The sequence below is a fragment of the Coenobita brevimanus genome, chromosome 98 (genome assembly GCF_032717465.1).
Source record: "Coenobita brevimanus isolate Jiangsu-jjx chromosome 98, ASM3271746v2, whole genome shotgun sequence".
Lineage (NCBI taxonomy): Eukaryota > Metazoa > Arthropoda > Malacostraca > Decapoda > Coenobitidae > Coenobita > Coenobita brevimanus.
The window spans coordinates 29,864,716-29,891,737 of record NC_137051.1 but is presented as its reverse complement, the minus strand read 5'-3'; positions in this window follow the sequence as shown (position 1 = coordinate 29,891,737).

Sequence of the window (27,022 nt, the reverse complement as noted above, 5' to 3'; positions counted from 1 at the left end):
TTACGGATGGAAATCCATTGAACATACAGAAATATATATGGCCTTTGTCCCAGAAGACTTGGTCCAGCAACACAAATTGATTGAACAGCACTAATGTCCAAGATATTATTGGTGTGGCAATTCTGTTTCAGGGGTTAATCACTTAACTTCTATCTAGAGGATTTAAACTAATAAAGTCAAATTAAATTAGATTTAACTCTTACACCGCGGGCTTGTTTCCCAATGTTTTGTGTGTCCCGCGGGCATATTCGGGCTCTGACAGTCTATCTATCTATCTATTGCCAGACGCCTCAATCCCGTTTGGGGTGGCCACAAACAAATCGCCTCCAAGTCGCCCTGTCCCCCCGCCTATACTCACTCTGCCCTGCTCCAAACTCACACCCCCCTCTCTCATATACCTCTCCACCCCATCCCTCCATCTCATCCTCGGCCTCCCCCTCCCTCTTCCCCCCTCCACCTCACTCATATACACTCTCTTCGTCAGTCTTTCACCCTCCATCCTCTCCACATGGCCAAACCACCTCAGTGTGTTCCTCATAACGCTTCCTATCATATCCACATCCACACCACAACGCTTCCTTATATCCTCATTCGTCAGCCTGTCTCCTCCACGTGACTCCACAGGCTCCTCTTTAAATAACTCATTTCCCACTGCTCTCACTCTTGACTTGTGTCCTTCCAACAGTGTCCCAAGCTTCACTTCCGACTGTTAGGAGCTGGTATCACAAATACTGTCATGTAGTAACTTTTTCTACCTCCCATGCTCACTTCCCTGTGTTTTCTTATCACTGCTTTCAAGGAACCAGCAACCTTTCTTCCCTGCTGTACCCTTTCAAGCACCTTCACCCTCCAAACCTCCATCCTTACTCATCACACTACCCAAATACTTAAACGTACTCTCACATTTTCCAATTCCTCACCATCCAACCTCGCTGTACATTCACTAACTTCACCTCTCTCTAAGACCATCACTTTATCTCCTTCCCTACATTCCCCTTTAGGGTTTCGTTTCTTACACACTCTCTCAAACTCATCCACCAAGCCTTGCAGCTCCCCCCACTCGTCTTCACTCAACAACACAATATCATCTGCAAACAAAACAGTACAGGGAGCTTTCCAAAACACTATCCTCTCTCTCACCAGAATGGCCACTCCAACATCCACTACCCTACCTTGTACCTCTTTTATTACCCCCATCCATGTACAGATTGAACAACCATGGAGACATGACACATCCCTGTTTCAAACCAACTTTCAAAGAGAGAAAATTCACTCTTAGTTCACCATCCACACGCACTGCAGCCTTCGCACCATCGTACATACTTCTCTCACACAGCATTCAACAACTTCCCATTCTACTCCATATATTCTGTAACACTTTCCCACAATCCTTGTCTATCCACCCTGTCATATGCTTCTTTCTCCAAATCCATGAAAGCCGCATACAACTTCTCTCCCTTCTCTAGAAGCTTTTCCACTAAAGATCTAAGAATGAATATCTGATCTACACAACCTCTTGCCTTCCTAAAGCCTCCCTGTTCTTCTCCAACTAATTTCTCTGTTCTTTCTCTAACTCTGTCTATAAGTATCCTACCATACACTTTTCCTTTTATACTAAGACGACAAATGCCCCTATGATTACCACACACTTCTTTTTCCCCTTTTCCTTTGTACAAGGGAATAATTTGATACCCGACTTCCAATCCTCCAAGACTCTACTCTTCCTCCCAGGCCAATCTGCACATCTTCCACATCCATTCTACTATCTATCTTCTCCCCAGCATGCTGGCGACCCAGCATTTCACCACACACTCCATCAATTCCTGGGGCTTTTCCCTTCATGATTTAACTTTTCTTCATTGCTTCCACAACTGATCTATCCTACTGATATCATCCAGTCTGCTCACCTCACACCTTCTCCCAGCCATTCCCGCAGCTTCACTTAGTACTCGCATTACTTCCATCCTCTACGTTTCAACAATTCCCTTAACGTGTTCTCTCCATCTCCTGCTCACTCTTTTCTCCCTTCTCCACTAGTAATCTACCATTTCTTTATCTTTCACTTCTCACCAAGCTAACTTCACTTCCCACCCTGTCTTACTCTTTTCACCTCTTTCCAGAACATTTTCTTACAGGTCCCTCCACTTTACACTCAAATTCCTTCCAAATTCTTCAGCCACTCTTCTTCTTACTCTCTCTTACTAATCTTTTCACCTCTCTCTTCCTTTCCACATATAATCCCTCTCTCTTCCCGCAGTTGCCTCCTAATCTTCTTCCACGCCCCTATTTCTCATCCATTTCATTATATGCTTTCTTCTTTTGTTAGCCACAGCCTTGTTTCTCACTTCTTCAGTCCACCACGCTGTTCCTTGCACCCCCCTCCGTCTTCTCTTCCTTCCACACACCACATCACACGCTGCACACAATTCTTCTGTAAATATCTTACACATACCTTCCACGTCTCCCATCTGCTCCAATTCATATTTGCCCAATCGTTCCTCCATTTCTCTCTTATACTCTGCCTTTTTCTCATCCTCTGACAGACTCTCAAAAAATATTTGCCAATAATCAGTTATTAGTCCTAGATTATTAAAATTACATATGCTTATGGCACATACATTCAGCTTTCTCCTGGGATGTTTGTTGAGCCTTCGTCGATTACCGTAGGACTTGTGGAGACCTCTGAAGTTGGGTTAACAAAGTCTCCACTTTACACTTCCCGACAACCCATATTATGATTACCACAGCCAGATATTATCACTATAAACACTATTCTATGATTATCAAGTAGTTTGGGATCCATACTCCCCCCCCAAAAAAAAAAAAAAAACTGAAATCAATGAAAATTACGAGCGTGTATGACCTTCCCAATTGCCCTAGTTTGCTGTTGGTATTCTGTCATTTATTATTCATAAAACCCCTCACACTTTATATTTCTATTACTATATAACACATATATATCTGTAGTCTTTATCCGTAAGTTTCCCTCAGTAGTATTAGTTTATTGTCATCGAAATCATTCAATTTTTCATTCAGTAAAATACGTAGAGAGCCACGGATTCACTTTCACTGTTATAACCTCAAGTATTTGTACTCATATTTTTATATTACTAGTTACTTACATTTCTATTTACATTTTCTATTGTATTTTCAATATTTACACTTCTATTTTACTTACAGTATGTTATTCACTGTCAATTGCAGTAACATAAAACTATATTACACTGTTCAGTCATATGTACTGTACATCCATTGCTTTCAATTGCTATTTACACATTATTTTCACATTATTTTCACTTCCCACTTGCACTTTTAGAACTACTTCTGGCTGTGGTAATCAAAGAAGCAGGTAACACAGAGGGGAACCTGGCACTCGGCGCACTACCAAGAGGTGCGTTTGTGCTCAGGTGTGCGTCGGGTGGTATGTGCACACACCTGGCACCTGCGGATCGCAGCCTTCCTCTTGCCTGTGGCAGGCATTTGCACCAGTCTGTGCCTATCCATGTACGCCCTCTGCTCAAGTCTCTCGGGAAGTGTTACTAGATGGCGCCTTGGAGTTGCTGCTGTCACCCTACCATATCTTTCAAGCAGCTGCTGAACATAAGTCCTGGCGAACAACCTCAGGGAGAAGGACTTTTTTTTTATTTTTTTTATTTTTTTATGTGTTCGACTCTGGGCATAGGCTTCACAGCCTGCTATCAAGGCCCAACAGTCCTCCTACATACCATACACCTCTTCATATCACCACTTCGGCGCTAACATCCACCATCCATATTGAATACATGCTAGGGCTGACTCATACAGGACTGGTGTACTGGTATTAGCGGGGGTATTTTTAAGACATGTCGGTGGGTCTTCTGGTAGATCAGTAAAGCTTGATTTAATGGAATTCAAATCCTTAAACTGTTCCCTGCCCCAGCTGGGCTTTGAACCTGGGTCCGTTAGAACGGCAGGCCACCTCGGGTGGCTTGACCATCTTGTACAGGATGAAGGCGTTCAGCATCGTCATGTCTATGAGATGCAGAAAAACTTTCCTGTACCACCTAGTACTCTTCCCGAGGCAGTCGATCTCTCCAATCATCATGTCGGACTTGTCCACCAGCCGCATGTTGATGTTGTAGTCTAACACAGCATCAGGTTTCCTCACAGGTTCGCCTGTCCTACGGTCGACCTTCCCACTGTCTGTCATTTCCCCCTTATGTACGGTGGTGAGCATGTGCACGACCCTCTTGTCATGCCACCGTATTGCCAGCATCTTCTCAGACTTGCGTAGGTGCACGTCTCCTTGCTGCGAGGTTCCTGCCTCTGGGAATTTAGGGAAGTGGGCACGATTACTCTTGACAATGCCGTAGGAGCCGATGCCGTGCTCTGAAAGGTATTTGGCAAGTTTCGGTGCTGTATAATAGTTGTCTCTATACAGCACATGATTTCCACCAAAATACCTTTCAAGGAGCACTTTCACTACACAGCCTGAGAAGCCAAGGGGGTGTGTTTTATCAAGATCGAATGTGCTGGCTGAATAAATGACGAAATCAAGGATGTACCCCGTCTTACAGTCGCACAATACAAAGAACTTGATTCCAAAGTGATGGAGTTTGCTTGGAATGTACTGCACAAACCGAAGACGTCTTCTGAACCAAACCAAGGTTTTCGTCAATGACAGCCTTCTGAAAGGGGTGGAAGAATATCATAAGCTTATCCTTCATTCTTCTCAGAATCTCCCGGATCTTCCAGAGTGGGTCAGTTTGGGAAGGTACATCGTTGTCGGCAAAGTGCAGGTTTCCCCTGACGTTCCGGAAGCGATCTCTGGCCATGTACTTATTGAAGGTGGGCGAGGGTAGTAAAGGGTCTATGGACCAGTATTCTTCCAACTCATGCTTCTTCGAGTGTGGCATGAGAAGCATGAGGGCAAAGAACACATACAGCTCCTGCACTCTCAGCATGGACCACTTTTGCATCTTGGCAGCACCTGTACCACTTGCAGCATGTTGTGATTCATACCTGTCGGTCTCATCACATGTGCTGCATGACTTCATCATCGAGGAAGGCCAAAAGGAAGTCCACACACTCAGCATCCTCGTCAAGAGTGAGGGCAGGCTGTATTCCTGAGGAACTTTCGTCAAAATGGAGATGTTCAGGGACAAAATCGGACCCTTCCGTCCACACGAAGGCATTCAGGATTCCCTGTCGTGGCAGTGTAGAGTGGAGGGTGGCTGTGAGGCAGATTTATCAGGTTCAAGGTCACTCACACTGACCCTGGGTTGCCGTACAGCACTAGCAGCCCTTACTCTACTTTTACAGGTCATGGATTTACCTATTCCTCTACGGCCTGCCTTCACTGTTGATGCTGGTGGTGACTCCGACGATGAAGACTCCGGAGATAATTCAGCAGAAGAGGAAGAAATGAGTGAAGTGGGGCTTGGGAAACGGGGAGGTGAATCACCTCGGGACTCATGGCGGGCTGGGTCACGCGGGGCCATTTTTCAGGGGCTAACCCGCCGCCTTTTCATTCCCTTCGCAAATTCCTTCCCTTGCTGCACTAACGGCTCCTTTCCCTTGGAGCTACGGATAACTTGGGACACTGAAGCACTCGTACTAGTAGTTTCAGGCACGATTTCCTCACCCGGCTCATCACACAAATCCCCCGAAGGGTCAAAGTCACTATCCATCATTACCATAGATAATTTGGCTAGTTCATGTTCCACTGCAGAGTCACTTAGTCCTTTCCTGCTTCCCCCATGAGTTTTTCTGGGTGTAGAGGTCACGGGGCCCTTTGCAATGGGCGCAGAAGCGGCAGAAATCACAGGGCGCGAGCGAGACATGCTTTGTCCAAAGAGGAGGACAAGGAACTAAATGGCGCGGCTTATCTGAGAAGGCAAGGGTTGACAGTGACAATGGGGCTGACAGCTGCTAACTTACATGCTACTAAATTATTGGTAAAAAATCTCGGCAATACATAAAGAAATAGGTAGTTCCAGGTGAATGTAAATCTCACTTAGGCTTCTCCCATCCTTTCTGATATATATTTTTATTACAAAAATAGATTACAAGGGATAATTCAAAGGGGAAATTACCGTGGGAATGTAGTGAATGAATGCTTGCGAGGTGTTGTGAGGTGATAATTAGCCAATTACTGGTGTACGCCACTATCTCTTACCTTATTTTTTTTTGGTATATATTATTTGGTATAAGTATAGGGCATAAGACTTATTTCAATGGATGAAATCTGTGGAAAAATCCGGGGGAGATATGCTTAGCGCAGCGCGGCTGGGGAGGACAGGGTAATGGAGGGAGGTAGGGAGGGGAGTCAGGAATGGGGGAAAATGGGTAAAATGTCAACAATGGATGGGAGTACAGATGAGATTTGGAGTGCTGACTAGTGTTGGACATTGGCAGTACTGATAGATGATATAAGCCACCACTTGAAAGACCGGGATAATTCAAAATAACACAATCACAACAGTGATGCCCCGCGGTATGATCCATTGCGCCTGAGCGTCACAAAAGTTACGTCCCGCGGTTAAGGGGTTACTGAAACTAAAGTGTAACAAAATAATCCTCAAAAAAGTACACAGCCTTCACCATTTATTTACAACACCACAAAATTATGACAATTACTAAAAAGCCAGTTACTTCACATGACAAACCATTACTAGTAAAGCAGAACAAAAACTATAACGAATAATACAATTGTATTCCTTCTCTGTGCAAAATAAATAAATAAACACGTGGTAAGAAAAGAAATTAAAAGCCACCCCCCAAGCCAATTCCGAGCCCAATCCCACTTATCTGAATTATATCGGGTTCTGTAACGCCAGCATACGATCCAGGAAGTCAGGAATGTCCACTGACAGTCAACACAAGGGGCTGGAGACAAACATTGCCCTCACAGGAGCTAACCAGCCGGAGTGAGATCACAAGGTCAACCGACTTCCAACAGAAGTTCACACAACACATCAACTATGATTTGATGTGTCAGACACCCAACTCCACAAACACCACTGGGAACTCATCAGATCGATAGATGGCGTTCTGTAAGGTAGCTTGAGAGTAGCTAGGTGGGTTGACTGTTCCAGTCTGGGAACCCATCAGATCGAGAGATGGCATTCTGTAAAGTAGCTTGAGAGTAGCTAGGTGGGTTGACTGTTCCAATCACGGGAAGTCATGGGTTTGCTAGGTGGTCAGGAGAGTTTCAAGGCTCCAAAACTCCAGGCCATCAGCGCTGGTTCGTAACATTACCTCCCCCTCAAAGTCCTCCGTAGGCCTGATGAAGGAGGACTAGGGAGCTGATGGAAGGGAGTCGTCAGTAATGTCTCGGGGAAAGGACATCCGCAACCACGTTGTCCACCCCCTTGATGTGCCGTATTGTCAAATTGTACTCCTGAACTTGTAGAGCCCACCTCAAGATACGCTGGTTCTTATCTTGCATGCGCTGTAGGAATACGAGTGGGTTATGATCAGTGTATACTGATACATGTGGATGAAGGTAGAGGTAGCATTCAAACCCTTTTAGAGCCAATACTAAAGCCAGTGCCTCCTTCTCAATTGTTGAATAGTGTCTCTGGTGTTTCTTTAATTTGGCTGAAAAGTAAGACACTGGTAGCATATAGCCATATTCATCTTTTTGTAGCAACTCTGCACCCACACCACAACCACTTGCATCTATTTGTAGTATAAATGGGCTCATATGATTAGGAGTTTTCAGAACTGGATGGGCTGAAAGCAAGTGTTTTAGGCTTTTAAATGCCTCGTCACATTCAGTTGTCCAGACAAAAGGGACTTTGGGACTTGTAAGATCAGTAAGAGGGAGGCTATGATTGAAAAGTTACTGCAGAATCTCCTGTAGAATCCCGCCATACCCAAAAACCTTAATAGAGCTTGCCTAGTTGTAGGAGTGGGAAGTGAAAGGATAGCTTCCACGTGGCGAGTTTAGGTCTGACTTGTCCTCTCCCAACAACATGGCCCAGGTAGGTCACTAGCACTCCCAAATGTGGACTTTGATAGGTTGATGGTGAAGCCCACAGCTCTTAGACGGGACAACAGGGCTTGCAGTCTCTCAAGATGTTCCTCCCAACTCTCTGAAATTATCACCAGGTCATCTAGATATGCTTTTGTACCCTTAAGCCCATGAATGGTATGGTTAATGGCCCTTTGGAATGTCGCAGGGGCATTAATCATGCCAAAAGGCATGACTTTGTATTTGAATAACCCAAACGGTGTTATGAAGGCAGATGTCTCTTTAGCCCTTTCCGTTAATCCAATCTGATAGTAGCCTTTTTGCAGGTCAATAGTGGTGATGTATTTTGACTGACCCACATCATCTATTAGTTCTTCCATCAAAGGAAGTGGGTAGGAGTCTGGCTTGGTGACCCCATTCACCTTCCTATAATCAGTGCAAAATCTGAGACTGCCGTCAGGTTTAGGGACTAAGAGACAGGGTGAAGCCCAAGGTGAGCAACTGGGTTCTGCCAGGTTATGTACCAATAGAAAATCTACCTCTTCCTTCATGGCTTCACGCTTTAGAGGGCTAACTCTGTAAGCTGGTTGTCTGATTGGCGGTACACCTGCTTCAATCTCGACATCATGCAAATTTACATTATATGAACCAGGAAGATCAGAAGTTACCTCTGGATAATCCCACTGTAGGGTTGCAATGTCAGACCTTTGCTTCTCACCTAGATATGAAAGGCTGTCATCAAGATTAGCCAGAATCTCACTGTTCTTAGGGTTTACTTTAAGAGAAGGAATTTCAGCAACTTCCGATTCTTGGTCCTCAAATACATCTGTATAATGGGTAGAAGGGTTGACCTTGGATGTATAAGATTCTGTATTCGCAGATACATTACAAACTGGGAGACCACTCGTTAAGTCCTCCTCTACCTTCCGATCAACATAGGGCTTAAGCAAGTTAACATGTACTAGTTGAATATCCCTACGTCTGTCAGGTGTACAAACTACATAGTTATGATCAGAAATTTTGTGACTTACCAGGTAGGGACCAGAATATTTACTTTTCAGAGGATTGCCAGGTATAGGGAGGAACATTAATACTTTGTCACCAGGAGAAAATTTACGCAGTTTAGTGATTTTGTCATACCTCAACTTAATGTTCTTTTGGGACTTGAGATTATTTCTAGCTACCTATCTAACTTGGGACATTTTTTCCTTTAATTTGTTAATATATTGGGCTACAGACAGGTTGGACTGGGATTTCTCCTTAAATCATTCATCCTTTAGGATTTTTAAGGGACCCCTCACTTGACGACCATATAATAGTTCAAATGGGGAGTACCCAAGAGACTCGTGTGGTACTTCTCTAAGTGCAAACAGTAGGAGACTGATATTTTCATCCCAATCAGCCTGTGTCCCCGCACAATATTTCTTTAACATTCCCTTGAAAGTCTGATGGAAACGTTCAAGGCAGCCTTGAGACATGGGATGATATGCAGAGGCTATTTGTTGTTTAATTTGTAATTCTTTAAGGACTTGTTTGAAAAGATCACTGGTGAAATTAGTCCCCTGATCATGTTGGATCACTTTGGGAAATCCCACAGACGTAAACAGATTTAGAAGACATCTACTGATGTTCTTAGCACTGATGTTTTTAAGTGGGTAGGCCTCGGGGTAGCGAGTGGATGAATACATGACTGTCAGAAGATATTTATTGCCCTTCTTTGTGGGTGGCAAGGGGCCTACAATATCAATAACAATTTTTTCAAAAGGTTCAGACAATACTGGTATGGGTTTCAGGGGAGCTGGAGGGATACTTTGATTTGGTTTGCCAACTGTTTGGCAGGTGTGACAAGTCTTTACGAAGTTTGTAACATCCTGGTTTAACCCTGGCCAATAATAGTTAAGAAAGCATTTTGTAGGTCTTACGGATTCCCAAGTGACTAGATAATCCATCATGAGCGAGCTCTAATAAGGACATTCTCACCGATTTTGGAATCACAACTTGATGTACCTCAGACCAGGTGTCCAACCCCTTCAACTCTGGAGGTCTGTAAATCCTCATCAGGACACCGTTCATATAATAAAACCCAGGTATCTTGCAAGACTCCTTACTTTCAGCAGCTAAGTTTCTGCACCTGGCTAAGGAGGTATGTTCTTGAGCTGCAATCAAATTCTCACGAGAGATTAAGTTTGCATGTAACTGGTCAGAGGGGATCTTTAGAGTATTAGGTTGTGGTTTGGGTACCTTGCTCTGAGATCATGTGATTGCACAAGCAGGAAAAATATGTGGGTGATTAGCATCCAGTTGTGCAGTAGGACTTTCAGTCAAGGGGCAAGTTACTACCATGGGATTTGGTGTTACATTAGTTCCTGCCAAGTCGTTTCCAAGAATGAGATTTACTCCTTCAACAGGCAAATCACCAGTCTCCACTGCCACCCTGACTTTCCCCTTCACCAAATCACAGTCCAACACAACTTCCGCCATAGGTAGGTTAGGGAAAGAAGAAAAGTCTCGCAAGATCACCCTCTCTCCAGTGAATCCATTTTCGACACCAGGAAGGCTCTTTTTACAGAGGATGGATCGAGAAGCTCCAGTATCCCGGAGAATGGTGATAGGAATTCTTTTACTACCTGGCTGTAGAGAAACTGTTCCCCTGGACTTAAAACCTAAGAAAGGATCTCCAGAAGTATGGGAATTAGACACACTAGCAACCGTTTTAGGTTTAGAGCAGGGGTTCCCAACCTTTATTTACCCATTACCCCATTTTCCACACCTCCCTTCTCTCATTACCCCTCATTGCTTATGTTTCCACAATTGCATTTTAGCTGCTTAACATTTTGATGCCTAGATTTTAGTTTGAATGTAGGGCTTAATTAAAGGTTAGGCTAAAACCAAGAGAGTTATTGCAAGGAGTAATTTATTTTTATTATTAACACTGATACCAAATAAACATGACTTTAAACATTCATCTCTGAATTTTAGTATAGGTCTGAAAGTCTATCTTAACTGATATGATTTTTAGATTTTTTTTTTTTTTTTTTTGTGTTACCTCCCCCATTATCCTTCACAAAAGGCCAAATTACCCCACTTGGGGTAATTTACCCCAGGTTGGGAACCCCTGGTTTAGAGGGTTCAGTAGTATTTCCTCGAGACTGGTTAGGTTTTGCTTTTCTACAGTTTGGACGAGGACATTTTTCTTTGTTGTGACCCGATTGTTTGCAATAGCAACACCAATCAGACTTTGTAACAATGTTTACCATCCCATGACGCAACACTATTCCTAGAGAGGACTTAGAGTCAGCTGGTTTCCGTTTCTCCTGAACCCCATGTGTCTTGTGGAGAATAGCATAGGAATCGGCCAACTGAGCAGCTTTCATTACATCAGTTTCATTCTTTTCCTCCACGTGTACCATGATGTTAAATGGCAACCTCCTTTTAAATTCTTCTAGCACAATTAAATTCTTCAAGTCTTCAAAAGTGTTGACAGTAGTTGATTCTAACCATTTATTAAACAGTCTAATCTTCTCATATGCAGACTCTACAAATGTTCACTGTATAGGTTTTAAATAATTATGAATTTTTTTAAGATATCCTTCAACTGAGATAGCATAAGCTGCCAAAATTGATGACTTGACAAATTTGTAATCATCTGCATTGTCCAGATTTGCAAACAATTGCAGCTTTCCCAGTCAGTTTTCCTTGTATAAGCCAAGTCCATTCTGTTTGTTGCCAGTCAAAATGCGTAGCAGTTTTCTCAAATGTTCTAAAATACCCATCAGGGTCATCCTCAGTGAAGCTAGGTACTAATGACATTTTTGGAGAGGTTGAAAGGAGCTTGCTTTTGCAGTGCGGTAAACTTTTCCCTTTCAAACTTCAAATTCTCTTCTAGTTTTAGTTTCTCCCTCTCAAAAGAAATTCTCGCTGGTGACCAAGGTTCTAGAGTAAGTGGAGGGTCTTGTTGGCATTTGCTAACTGAAGCTAGACCCATTGGAGTGAGGAGTTCTATTGCTTCAGGCCCAAGTAATTTGTTTTGCACTAGATATTCCAGGACTGAATTTTTTATGACTTCTTTAGTAACATCAAAGCCTACTTCCACTCCAAAATGAGTGGCCATATAGCGCCAATCCTCTTTCCTAATGTTATGACCACATAGTTTATTTATATCCGGATTTTCACAAAAGTCTTACTTGGAAAGCCATTATTACAAATGTATGTAATAGGTTAAAGAGGTTGTCGTTTAACTACCCAGAGTAGGAACAAAAGATCAGGCAATCAGTATACTGTGATGGAATACTTATTACCCAGGAGTGACTAGCTAAAACGGCAATCCATTTGATGTAGAATAGTGAATTAATCTGGTTCATTTTAATGTACGACCTGTGTACATGACCAATACAACCACGTTGCTATTGCAAGGCAGAGAGTTTAAGCAAAACCCTCCAGTAATTTTGCTCAAACAGAACTAAACCATGATAATTCATAGGAACAGTCTCAAGAAATTAATCCAACTTATGGCTATGATTACCGAAGAGGGATTAGAATGGCGATTGTTCGGTCTCCTAGACTGCATTTATTATGCAAAGGTAGACAAGAATTCACGAGTCTTCGAAGCTTTAACTCTGTTAAAAAGATCCGGATGAGAATTAAGGGGAAGACAGTAGAGCAAGGCGTTACACCTTGTCTCAGAGTCGATAGGAAGACAAAAGGTACAGAATCCCCTATATAACTGAGAAAAACGAACTTGTGTTTCTGCCAGAACATGTACCATGAGGTTAATTATTAAGAGAAGTTCGAATTTCTAAACTGTGAGGGGTGTTACATAATCCTTGTATAACCGTCATAACCATCAAATCACTTATCCTTGCTTCTGGTATCCATATCAAATGATAATACTAACACAAACCTCTATCATACAATAAGAGGAACGCCGTTTTAAGTTAGTATGCCAAGGGATATAGATAAACCAACACACGTTAAAGAAAACAAAGCAAAAGTAGTCTCTGCCAACAAATGCAATATTAAGTAGTTTCTTAAATTACTAGCCAAAATAAATAACGCCCAAAAAGCTCAGCCAGCAAAGATAGTCAGAATTAACTGGTATGCTCCAACAATATTTTCTCTAGGGATTGGTTAAATGAAGTACAGTTGCCAACACAAGTTCATATGCATCCTGGCGAGGTCGCCATTGTGTTACGGACCAAGTGGAAATCCATTGTACAGACAAAAATATATATGGCCTTCGTCCCAGAAAACGGACCATCAACACAAATTGAACAGCACTAATGTTAAAGATATTATTGGGGTGGCAATTCTGTTTCAGGGATTAATCACAACTTCTAGCTAGAGGATTTAAACCAATAAAGTCAATTAGATTTAATGAAACTAAAGTATAACAAAATAATCCTCAAAAGAGTACACAGCCTTCACCATTTATTTACAATACCACAAAATTATGACAATTACTAAAAAGCCGGTTACTTCACATGACAAACCATTACTAGTAAAGCAGAACAAAAACTATAACGAATAATACAATTATATTCCTTCTCTGTGCAAAATAAATAAATAAAGTAAACACGTGGTAAGAAAAGAAATTAAAAGCCACCCCCCAAGCCCATTCCCAGCCCAATCCCACTTATCTGAATTATATCGGGTTCTGTAACGCCGGCATACGATCCAGGAAGTCAGGAATGTCCACTGACGGTCAACACAAGGGGCTGGAGACAAACATTGCCCTCACAGGAGCTAACCAGCCGGAGTGAGATCACAAGGTCAACTGACTTCCAACAGAAGTTCACACAACACATCAACTATGAGTTGATGTGTCAGACACCCAACTCCACGAACACCACTGGGAACTCATCAGATCGATAGATGGCGTTCTGTAAGGCAGCTTGAGAGTAGCTAGGTGGGTTGACTGTTCCAGTCTGGGAACCCATCAGATCGAGAGATGGCGTTCTGTAAAGTAGCTTGAGAGTAGCTAAGTGAGTTGACTGTTCCAATCACGGGAAGTCAAGGGTTTGCTAGGTGGTCAGGAGAGTTTCAAGGCTCCAAAACTCCAGGCCTCCAGCTCTGGTTCGTAACAATATATATATATATATATATATATATATATATATATATATATATATATATATATATTTATATATATATGGAAGAAGGGTGGTAGCAAAGAGGAATATTTGACTGCCAAGCGTAGGGCTAGAAGAGAGGTATACAGGGCAAAGTCTGAGTCACAGAGACAATTACTTGATAACCTAAATCATGGGGAAAGGAAAAATTTATTTAGGGTGGCAGGTCAGGTGAAGAGGGATAATCGGGATATCATAGGTGAGCAGTGTGTGAAGAATGATGAAGGAAGGGTAGTGGTGAACGGTGAGGATATTAAAGATGCATGGAGAGAGCATTATAACCGGTTGTTGAATGAGGAGTTTGACTGGGACAGGGAAGGTTTGGAGCCAGCAGATCCAGTGTCTGGCCCTTGGCCTTTGATTGATACTGCTACTGTGAGTGAGGCAATAGGCAGGATGAGGGTGGGGAAGGCAGCAGGTGTGTCTGGGTTGACTGCCGAAATGTTGAAGGCCTCAGGCGATATAGGAGTGAATTTAGTCACTGACCTGATAAATAGGATTATTTATGAGAGTGTTGTCCCAGATGATTGGCTGAAGAGTGTAATTGTAAATGTGTATAAAGGGAAGGGTGATGCCCTGGAAAGAGGAAATTATAGAGGTATAAAGCTTTTAGATCAGGTAATGAAGGTAATGGAGAGAGTTTTAGAAGGTATGATTAGAGAAAGAGTGAATATTGATGAGATGCAGTTTGGGTTTATGCCAGGTAGGGGGACCACTGATGCCATATTCATTGTTCGACAGCTTCAGGAAAAATATATTGGTAGGAGAAGGGACCTATATTTTGTTTTTATTGATTTGGAAAAGGCCTTTGACAGAGTCCCTAGACAGGTGGTGAAGTGGGCAATGAGAAAGCTTGGCTTGGAGGAGTGGCTGGTTAGGGTGATTATGGCCATGTATGTGGGTGCTCACACCCAGGTGAGAGTGAATGGAGATTTGAGTGATGAGTTTTCCGTGAATGTTGGTGTGCATCAGGGGTCAGTCTTGAGTCCCATGTTGTTTATCATGGTACTTGAAGCCCTTTCACGTGACTTTAGAAACGGACTCCCGTGAGAGTTGTTGTATGCTGATGATTTGGTGTTGATTGCAGAGAATGAAAGGGAGGTGGAGGAAGGTTTTGGAAGTGGAGAGATGGTATGGGGCAAAAGGGTTTAAGGGTAAATGCAGATAAAACAAAAGTGATGATATCTAGGGTTGGTGGCGGTACTGTCAAAGACGAGGGAGAGTGGCCATGTGCAGTTTGCCACAAGGGCGTGGGAAGTAATTCCATCTTGTGCGGTGTGTGTGATAAGTAGGTGCATAAGAGATGTAGTGGTATCAGAGGTAGACTGCGAGATAATGCTGATTTTATGTGTAAGGCGTACCGGGGTGAGCAGGTGGAGATTGTCAGACGTGAAAGGATTGAACTTGCTGGTGAATCTCTTGAGTGTGTGGAAGAGTTTTGTTATTTGGGAGACATGTTGTGTGCTGGAGGTGGGGCTGGAGCTAGCTCTGTGGCTAGGGTGAGAAGTGGTTGGAAGAAGTTCAGGGAACTCTTGCCTCTCCTGACACTGAGAGGGCTTTCCCTACGTGCTAAGGGGTCTTTGTATGCAGCATGTGTTAGGAGTGTAATGCTGTATGGCAGTGAGACCTGGGCAGTGAAGGAGGAAGATATTCGCCGGCTCAGACGTACAGAAATGACAATGATTAGGTGGATGTGCAGTGCGTCCCTGCGTCCAAGGCCTGGAGGGGCTGAGTTTACAATGGAAGAGTTGAGAGGTAGGATGGAACTAGAGTGTATTGGTGTTGTGATGAGGAGAGGTAGATTGAGGTGGTTTGGACATGTGGAGAGGATGGGGGATGATAATTGGGTGAGGAAGGCGAGAAGTGTTAATATTGGGGGTGGGGTTGTGAGGAGTAGACCGAGAAAGACATGGGACGAGGTCATTAAGTATGACCTTAGGGTTAAGGGACTGAACAGGGAGGCTGCAATGGATCGTGCAGCGTGGAGAGCCGCCATTAGGTGACCAAGGCCGACACATGCAAGCATGTTGGAGCCTTTAAAAACGATATATATATATATATATATATATATATATATATATATATATATATATATAAGAGCCTCTGTGGTACAGTGATAAATTGTGCATTTTCGTACACTGAAGAATGAGGGTTCGCATCCCGCCAGGATAACAAACTTTGGGAGCATTCTTCTGGCCACATACTGCTTGGTGAACATAAGGGGTGCTGTGGTTAAACCAGTGTCACATACTATAAAGTATGCTTGCACCCAGTTGGCATGCACACGCCGATTACACTTGGTTCACACACTACACACATATCCAAAGCCGCTCCAACACTACAATTACACTTACAAGCGCTTCTCACCCAACATACAATCCCTACCAGACAGCCTAAGCCACTTGGTAGATACATTGGCTGTATCATCCCCATTTTAGTCGGGATAGGTTGGTCCTGCAGTGGACACTCAAACGGCTGATGAGATTATATATATATATATATATATATATATATATATATATATATATATATATATATATATTATTCATTTATTTATTTAGAGTACAAAATACCCTAGATTCCCTCCTGTCAGGAGAATAGTCGAAGCCAAAGTCAAGTACCATATTAATCGCTAACCACCTTAACCCATGGTTCTAATGGTGTTCCCAGGTTGAAGAAACCATAGAGCACTTCATACAGGGATTACCTGACGGGGGGGTGGGGTGGGGGGTCACCTTCCCAATGATTTTTTCTGAGTTGGTTAAAATTACTGAATTGGTCTAAAATGGAGAGTGGAGACTTTTTTTTTCTTTTTTAAATAAAAGGTCTCTGAGAGATCAAAATACTTTTTACATAATGAAATACAAGATGTACCGAGGGAAGATCACATAGAACTGCAAGAAGAGAATGAGCGATCGGTACAAGACAGACATACATCCCCAACCACCATGAGCCTCTCTTTCCCTCAATGGAATCCACTAGAAGTACGTCGCCCTGCTGGATTACCCTTCACCTGGAGCAGCGCTCAACAGAATCGAGGCAGGATCTGTATGCCGACAGACTTCCCAAGTAGGACTGCAATGACACCCACCGTGCTCGTCAGGGAAAGGATGCCCACTGTGCTCCTTTCACCTACAGCCACCAGCAGGACCGTGACGACGCCCACTGTGCTCGTCAGGGAAGGAATACCCACTGTGCCTCCCTCACCTGCAGCCTCTGCCTGGAGCGGAACTGCAGCGATGCCCACCATGCTCACTTGGGAGAGGACACCCACCATGCTCCTCTCGCCTGCAGTCCCAAGGACTAGCAGAACCGCGGCAATGTCCACCATGCCCGCCAGGGAGGCCCCGCCCACCATGCGGGCCTCATCTGCTGAACCTTCAGCACCTATAGAGGGCCACAACCCTTGTTCGGCTCACTCCTCCAGGGGCAGAGCAGGGTCCCCCACGGAGTCGCTACGGGAATGGGTCTGGAGTGGCCCTATGGTGAGTCCTGTGATACACTCAATGCAGTCAGCGTCCCTAAGTCACCAGTCACTGTCGGACTCCCGAAGGAAGAGAGACGGCAGGCAGCCCCTGTCAGACTCCTGACGAAGGTGAGATCGCAGGCACCAGATGCAGAGGGACGCTCCCAGAACTCTCAGCCGAGACCTCCCTAGACAAGCTGGCAAACCGTCCTCCACCAAGGGCAGGCACAAGGAAGCACGCCAACTCAACCTGTTCGGCCCCAGCCCCGAGGGCCGACACACTGACGGAGGCCCCTACAGTGAAAGGCCTCCCTCTACACCACCCCGCAGCCCTCACCTGACAATCAGGAGTGAATTAGTGGCCCCGAGCCCCTTCAGAGAGTGCACGCCTGACGAGGCACCTCTCACACCTGGGTGCCACCTGCAGTTATCTTACCAGCCCATAAGTCCCAGACTCAGACCCTCATACTTCACCTAGTGTGTATAATCTATCATATTGTATTGTGTCAAGGCACTGTATTCTTTGTGAGTAATATACAATACGTGTAAGACTGGTTAGCCTGTGTTTAAAGCCCCGTTCCCTGGTTCCATGCTCTGTACCCGATCTTAGAAAGAACCCAATATCAGACCTGCATACTCAGAGAGCAAGAAGTTGATTTCTGAGTACGTGGCATAACACTGATGACAGCGGTCGTTTTAGATCCGGTCAGGAGAAAGCACAACTAGGAACAAAAAGGGAAAATCTGACAAAATGGCAGCCAAACCACACATACAATTACCAAAATTTGATCCTGAACTGTGTGATATAGACACATACATGTGCATGATTAAACCACCACTGGACATCGGATATGAACACAGCAAGAAAAAGATAGCCGGAACACTACCCCACCTGGGAAAAGCAGTCGCACTTATTGCCATGAAGATCGTCCCTGAGTTGACATGGGCACAATTTACACGAATTGTGACACAAGCAGTCACACCATCACTGGGAAAAGTTGTAGCTTTGTCCCAGCTTGACGTCCTCACCTACGACGGCAACCTGGATGACACTCTCAACCAGGCTAGGTGACTAGTCACCACTGCTTACCCGGAGGCTGACACAATCAGCCGGGAACAGCATATTTTCAACACTCTGAAAGGATCCTCCCCAGCACTGTAAGAGGACATTTCACACTCTATGACCCAACGGGAGACCTTGACAGAGATATTCAATTAGTCAGGCATCTTCTTGCCGCCCACACCACCCCACAACACATCGGTGCAGTGAACAGAGTCCCGACGCATAAAGTACAACAACCAAAATCATGGACGACCCCCACCTGCACAGTTTCACCAACACTACCCAATATGCCCAGGGCACTCCCCCCCAAAAGGCGCCCCCCTCCTAAGGAAAATACCAACCTAATCTCCATAAATCTGTGGGAGATTGCAGCATGTAATCACCGGTGCCCCATTCATGACATACAGGAACAACTTAAAGCTGCCTGACGAAAAACAGCTACCCAAGGGTGCCGCAAGGTCTCCTCTATAGATGATAATTGCGACGAAGACAATGCACCCTTCGCTGAGTACTCCAACCCTGATGAAGTAGAGCCAGATGAAGAAGACGCCCCACAACAACTGGATTTTTAGGACCTCCCCCACACCCCCCCATGGTGGCGGGGGTCACCTCATGCACAAAAATATCGTCCCAAAGTTTACAATAAGATGAGACTGAATGGGGTGAAAATGAGGCTACTGGTTGACACAGGAGTGGCCAGATCCTGCATCTACAACCATTTTTACTCCCACCACTCCTCGGCTTTTGGCCCACTTCTTCCCACTTCAGCTCATCTCGTAGATGCAGGAGATGGCCCCCTGCCTCTCCATGGGGAAACTCGGGCCTTGCGAGCCAACACTCACCAGTATGTATCAGCCAAACATCAATTCATCATTTTTGACTCAATCTGCCGTGCTTATGATGCTTGCCTAGGGCTGGACCTCCTGCAGAAACTACGCACCAACATGAACTGTCACAAGCGACGTCTGCACTTCCAGAAGTCTCTAGACCCCTCCCCCCAGTCACATTGCACGTGCACACCCACACCCTCTCCCTCATCCCACTCTCCTCCTGCTATGTCTTTTACCTTACCCTCCTCTGTTCCTTCCCTTCCTGCTCCTCTGCATACCACTTTCCCCACTAACAGCACCTCCTCCCTTACTATCCTTCCTCAGCATGAGGCCTGGCTCCACCTTAACAAGCCCACTGGGACCTCTGTCTTATTTTCCCTTAACCTGCCTTCTGGAACCATCTCCTCCTGTCTACTGTCTCCCGCCTTCCTTCCCCCCCCCCCACCTTGGGGCAGTATACATCGCCAACATTTCCACCACCCCTCTCACCCTCCCTGAAGGATTAGTGACCAGAGAGATGGAAGAAGCGGAACCATGCGCACCCTCCCCCTCTTTCCCTGCCACCCTTCCTCCTCTACCTGAACACCTGACACCACACCAACCCAACAGCCTCCAACACCTCTTCCTGGACTTTCAAAACCTGTTCTTGTCAGGACCTGCGGATATCGGCCACACCACGTACAGTACCTGACACACGAAATCCACACCACGGGCCCACCGATTCGCCAACCGTCTCAGAGAAAAAACCCTAATCAGCAGGCCGAGGAAGACTGGCATGTTCGATGCCAGTGTCATATCCCCATCTACCAGCCCCTGGTCCTCTCCAGTCGTGTTAATTAGGAAGAAAGACGGCACCATGCACTTCTGTGTGCATTACCGATGCCTTAACGATGTGACCACAAATCTAGATGACTCCCTTGACTCCTTGTACGGAGCATCCTGGTTCTCCACCTTGGATCTCCAATCAGGATACTGGCAGGTCCCAGTACACCCAGAGGACAGAGAGAAGACAGCTTTCTCGACGAGCAACAGAATGCATTACGAATTCAATGTTCTTCCCTTTGGACTCTGCAATGCCCCCACACCATTCTCCTGGTTGATGGAGTCAGTTCTCAGTGGCCTCATGTGGGAGATTTGCCTGGCATACCCAGATGATGTTATCATCTTCAGCCGAACCTGGGCTTAAACAAGTCCTCATGCACATCCAAATGACAGGGCTTAAGCTCAAGTCGTCAAAATGCGTCCTGGTTGAACGGTCCATCTCCTTCCTAGGACAGGTCATCTCCAAGAAAGGCATAGCACCTGATCCTGACAAACTGCGTGCTATCGCAGACCTCCCCTTACCACGAGATGTCCATGAAGTCCATGCCTTTATCAGGTTCACATCCTACTACCGATGCTTCTTAATGGGGTTCGCTAACATCGCAAAACCCCTCCATGACATGACCAAAAAATGCAAACCTTTCACCTGGACAGACGATCGCATCAATGCCTTTCACACCCTCAAAACCAAGCTCATCAATGCCCTGCTCATCGCATTTCCTGACTACTGCCTGCCTTTTCGCCTGTATACCGACGTTTCCTTAGTAGCAATCAGTGCCATCCATGCCCAAGTCCAGGAAGGACGAGAACACATCATCGCCTGCACCAGTTGTATTCTCAGTCAGGCAGAAAAGAACTATGCCATCATAAAACGAGAATACCTAGGCATTGTCTGGGCCTTGGACAACTTTCGAGCCTATTTGGCGGGAACTCACATTACCATAATAACAGATCACCAATCTTTGCAGTGGCTATGCCAGTCTCAGACCCACAACGCCCAGTTAGTCAGATGGAGAGAAACCCTCAAAGAATTTGATTTTCATATAGCGTTTCGGCATGGCAAATTACATACAAATGCCGACGCCTTGTCCTGGCTGCCCATTAGCACCATCAGCACCGCCACCAGCCTCCTACAAATATGGCAAAACAAAGATCTGCCTGACTGGATACCACCACAAATATTCTCTAAGCTACATCAACAGGGCGACCACCTTTTCGCCCATACTGGACATATGGCACTTGATCCTGACACCGCCATTGAAATGATGACTCACTGACACTTAGACAACGGCATACATCTAGGGACCAAGAAACTCCTGCAAGTATTTAACAATATGTACTGGACACCCAGCCCCTCCAACTTGGCCAAACAAGTCATATTGGCCTGCCACCCTTGTACATTAGGAAAGGACGTGACACGGATGCCTGGCCCTTCAGGAAACGTCACTGCTCACAAGCCATGGCAACTTTTGTCTGTAGACATAGTCGGGCCCCTCCCTCCTGAAGCAGGCTACAAGTACATCATAACTTTCGTGGACACCTATTCGAAATTCCTAATTGCTTGGCCAGCTAAGGAGCACCACGGCGTTGCCGTGGCCGAAGTCCTTGTCCTCTACGTTTTTCCCTACTTCAGCATTCCCCAGGCCCTTCACTCTGACAACGCCCCATAGTTTACCAGCAAAATATGGAGAGAACTCGCCACCATCTTCAGGTACAAGCTCTCTCACTCTTCCCCATATTGGCCACAGGGAAATGGGATATGCAAAAGAAGTCACCATACCTTCCTCAACCAAGTATGAGCCATAATAGAAGAAACACAAAATGAAGACTGGCCAGCCCACGTAAAAATTGTTCAGTTGAAGATGAACACCTGTCTCAGAGAAGACGGCAATACTCCTCATGAACTAGTGTTCAAAGAAACTCCCCTTCTCTTACCACTCCAACAGCACCTAGAGCCCCCTTCCACATCCCCCATGTCCAACCCCCTTCACCACCTCGGGCACCGACTGCATCACCTACAAAACCAACAAGACCCTCAGCCTGACATCACCCCCATCAATCCATACAAGCCTGGCGACTCAGTTATGGTGGCCCAACTACCCATCCCTAACAAACTAACACCCAGATTCTCAGGACCCTACACAATCATCAACATACCCAACTCCTACCAGGTCACCATCCAATATCACAACACTCCACGCACATACCGGAATCTCCACGTGCATCTCTTCCACCCCTCACCACCCACCTCACCCGCCGCCTCTCGACCACGCCGCACGCACTCTTCCACCCAGCAAGCCACACCACCACTCACCTCCCCCGCCAACATGACAAATTCATATGCATGCTACATCACACCTACACACTCCTCACCCTCAAGCACTCTTCAGTCCACACTCATGTCCCCCACCATATCCTCCACCAACTTCACATCCTCCTCACAGACCCCTCACACACCCCCAGCGACCTCACCCAGATCAACAACCACTGCCGCACCGCCACCACCAAACACAAAGATGCTGCCATCCAGGTCAGGAACCCCCACCCACACCCAGCCACCTCACCTTGTGACCGGAGCTCCTCGCCGCCTGCACCTGTCCTTACCACCACCACTTCTAGATCCGGCCATCCCACACCTACACACTCTTCACCCTCACTCACTCATTCCACACTCATGTCCTCCACCATACCCCACACCAACTTCACGTCCTCCCCACAGACTCCTGGCAACCTCATCTTCCAGATCACAACCACCAACCACCGCCACCACTAAACATAAGGACACCGCCACCCAGCCCAGGAACCCCCCACCCACGCCCAGCCACCTCACCTCGTGACCCGAGCTCCTCGCTGCCTACACCTGTCCTCACCACCACCACTACCAGATCCGGATGTCTCTCTCGCCCACCAGATATGCACCAACACCCTCACCCCCACCCTCACCCCCACCAGTTCCAACACCACCCAGAGAAACCACCTCCAGCTCCCCCACACCAAACACCTCTATAAACCTCAAAATGCATCGGGTGGGAAGTATAATTCCAGTGGCCAGACCATCCAGGACAATTAAGGTGTGTCAGTCCAGTACTTTTCCACCCACGTGACCTCACAAAACCCAGGTTGCCTCGCCCATCTCCAGCATTCAGCCCAGAGTCGCCAGCCAGTCACTACACACCGCACCTTCAGAAATGAAAATCAAGCACGTGCTCTGGACCCCTACCCAGGGAAACAAACCACGCCTCCAAGGAACACCACAACTTCTGCGTCTCCTGTGAAAGGTGCGAGCAGAGAATGAGCGATTGGGACAAGACAGACATACATCCCCAACCACCACACACCCCTCTTCCACTCAAGATAGTGTACCAACCCCACCAGGAGCCAAATATACCCACTCAACACTATCACACTCCTCCAACACCTCACACCAGCCTACCAGACCGCTACCTCTAACACATACCACTTCCAGTCACGAAAGCGTGACTTCTTCAGCTGCGATGGTGGTGAAATACAAGATGTACCAAGGGGAGACCACATAGAGTCGCGAGAAGAGAACGAGTGATCGTGACAAGACAGACATTCGTCCCCAACCACCACACGCCCCTCTTCCCCTCAACAGAATCCACTAGAGGTACGTTGCCCTGCGGCATTACCCTCCACCTGGACCAGTGCTCAACAGAATTGGGGCAGGATCTGTGTGCTGGCAGACGCCCCAAGTAGGACTGCAACGTCGTCCATCATGCTCGTTGGGGAAAGGACACCCATCGTGCTCCTTTCACCTACTGCCTTCTGTAGGACCGCGACGATGCCCATTGTGCTTGACGGGGAGGGAACACCCACCGTGTTCCTCTCACCTGCAGTCCCAGGTCCTACTAGAACCATGGCAGTGCCCACCGTGCCCTATGGAGAGGCCCCACCCACAGTGCGGGCCTGATCTGCTGAATATTTGTCACCTATAGAGGGCAACGACCCTTGTTCAGCTTACTCCTCCAGAGGACTAGTGGGTCATGCCCCCTTGCTCGCCTCACTCCTCCAGGGGCAGAGCAGGTTCCCCTGTGGAGTTGCTATGGGAAGGGGTCTGGAGTGGCCCTATGATGAGTCCTGGGGTACACTCAATACAGCCAGTGTCCCTAAGTCACCAGTCACTGTCGGACTCCCGAAGGAAGAGAGACAGCAGGCAGCCTCTGTCAGACTCCTGACAAAGGTGAGACTGCAGGCACCAGATGCAGAGGGACACCCCCAGAACTCCCAGTCGAGACCTCCCTAGACAAGCTGGCGAACCATCCTCCACCTAGGGCAGGTGCAAGGAAGCATGCCTACTCAATCTGTTCGGCCCCATCCCTGAGGACCGACACACTGACAGAGACCCCTCCGGTGAAAGGCCTCCCTCTACACCACTTCTCAGCCCTTACCTGATGATCAGGAGTGAAACAGTGATTCCGTACCCTTTCAGGGAGCGCACACCTGAAGAGACACCTCCCAAACCTGGGTGCCACCTGCAATTATCTTACCAGCCCACAAGTCCCAGATGCAGACCCTCATAATATTCATATAGTGTGCACCTGTATAATCTACCATATTGTATTGTGTCAAGGCACTGTATTCTTTGTAATATATGTGTAAGACTGGTCAGCCTGACTTAGAACCCAATATCAGACCCACATAGAGAGCAAGAAGTTGATCTCTGGGAGTACGTGACATAACACATAAGTTTATATATATATATATATATGTATGAGGAAAAAGGAACCAAAGGCTAGGAGCCTGCAAAACAGTTCCCTCCATGAAAAACAAAAACAATACAAAAGAGAGAGAAATTCAAGATCTTTTCACTTCGAGATGCCTGGACACACTGCGTTTGAAAGACTGGAGATCATAGGAAGTAGGAAACACAGACAGAGGGAGACAGTTCCAGGGCTGACCCGTTGCATAAATGAAGGACTGGGAGTAACGGTTAACTCTTAGATTAGAGAGTTAGACAGAAAAGGGATGAGAGTTTATTACCAGACGGGTGCATAGAGGTGGAGGGATGCAAGCAGACAGTTCAGAGGAGCAATGATCATGCAAGTAGCGACTGAAAAGTGATAAAGAGGCAACAGTGCAGCAAAGAGACAGAGGTTGAAGGGAGCCAGTAAGAGAGCAGAGTTAATGAGATGAAATGCCTTTGACTCCACCCTATTAAGAAGAGCTGTATGTGGGGAGCCTCCCCACACATGAGAGTTGTACTCCATACAGGGGCGAATAAATCCCGTGTATAAAGTCAACAACTGTGCAGGGGTAAAAAGGTATGGAGTCAGCTAAGCACATCTAATCTCTTGGAAGCAGATTTTACCAGAGATGTAATATGATCTTTCCAGGATAAATCTCGAGTGAATGAAACCCCAAGCATGTTCAAGGATGATGCGGGATTAACCCGAGACATCCTGTCGACATATGGGTACGTTGCAACATTTTGCATTTGCCAGTCCCGACGACGTACTGGTACATTGTGCGATTGCAAGGTCCCTAATTTGCACAATTTTCAATTTTCGTGCGTGATTTTTTGTACGGTTACATGGGACACCTTCCTCTATTCCTCTACAAGATGCCAAGCAGGGACAATGCCTTACACTGCATAACCTCCCCCCCCCCCACATGCCATTGTCTCAGCAATTCACCTGTTACCAGTGACCTGGCCAATAAAGACATTCAGGGCCAGAGTGATTCCCCAATCGATGACAATGTGGAGGACAAAGTTTACATAGCATTAGAGGAAGAAACAGTCAGAAATGATGATCAGGTATTCTGGCAAAAGAGGGTCAGGTATGGTGATGAGTTAGTGAGTGAAACAATGCTTATAATGCCTATATTACTGTTTGAAAACCAATATACTCTCGTTCTACATATAAATTCGTACCAAGTAAATAAATAAATACCATTTATGAGTGGTGTGAAATAGTTACCCTCCCATAGAACTCGTTTTCTTTGGTGCCAGCCTGTTAGAAAACCCAGTCAGATAAGGAGGTACTGCTACCTGGATCGAGTATTTTAAACCTCAGGTGAGCGATTTCTCTATGAAATTTCGATGTTTCTCACCAAAAGCGGAGGTTTTAGGCAAAAAAAAAAACAAAAATCGAAAATACTTCGGGATTGGGGGGTGTCGGAGGTGCGAAATAGCTTGGGACATGACGGGTTAAGCTGGACATTATGAAACTTTAGTGGTTACTCGTGTGGACAATTTTGTTGGGTTGATAGGTGTAAAAACTGAGTCTTTGATGCATTAAAAACAACAAGATTATTTTTACCCTAGTCAGAGATACGAGCCAGGTCAGATATTAGGTGTGCCATAGCCTCATCCCTTGTTTGTTGAAGTAACTGCTGGGATGGACGTTGCAGGAACCGAATGGAAAGGTGAAGGGTGGAATCATCAGCGCACGAATGGATAGGGTTAGATGTACAGTTTAGAAGATCATTGATGAATAAAAGGAAGAGAGATGGTGATAGGACAGATCCTTGAAAAACACCACTGTTGGTAGATATAGGAGAAGAACAATGGCCGTCTACAACAGTGGCTATAGAACGACCAGAAAGGAAGCTGTAGATGAAAGCACAGATAGAAGGATAGAAACCGTAAAAGGGCAGTTTGGAAAAAAATTTATGCCAGACTCGATTGAGAGCCTTTGAAATGTTAAGTGCAATGGCAAAGTTTTCGCCAAAATCCCGAAGGGAGGATGACCAAGAGTGAGGGGTAGGTGAGAAGATCGCCAATGGAGCATCCCT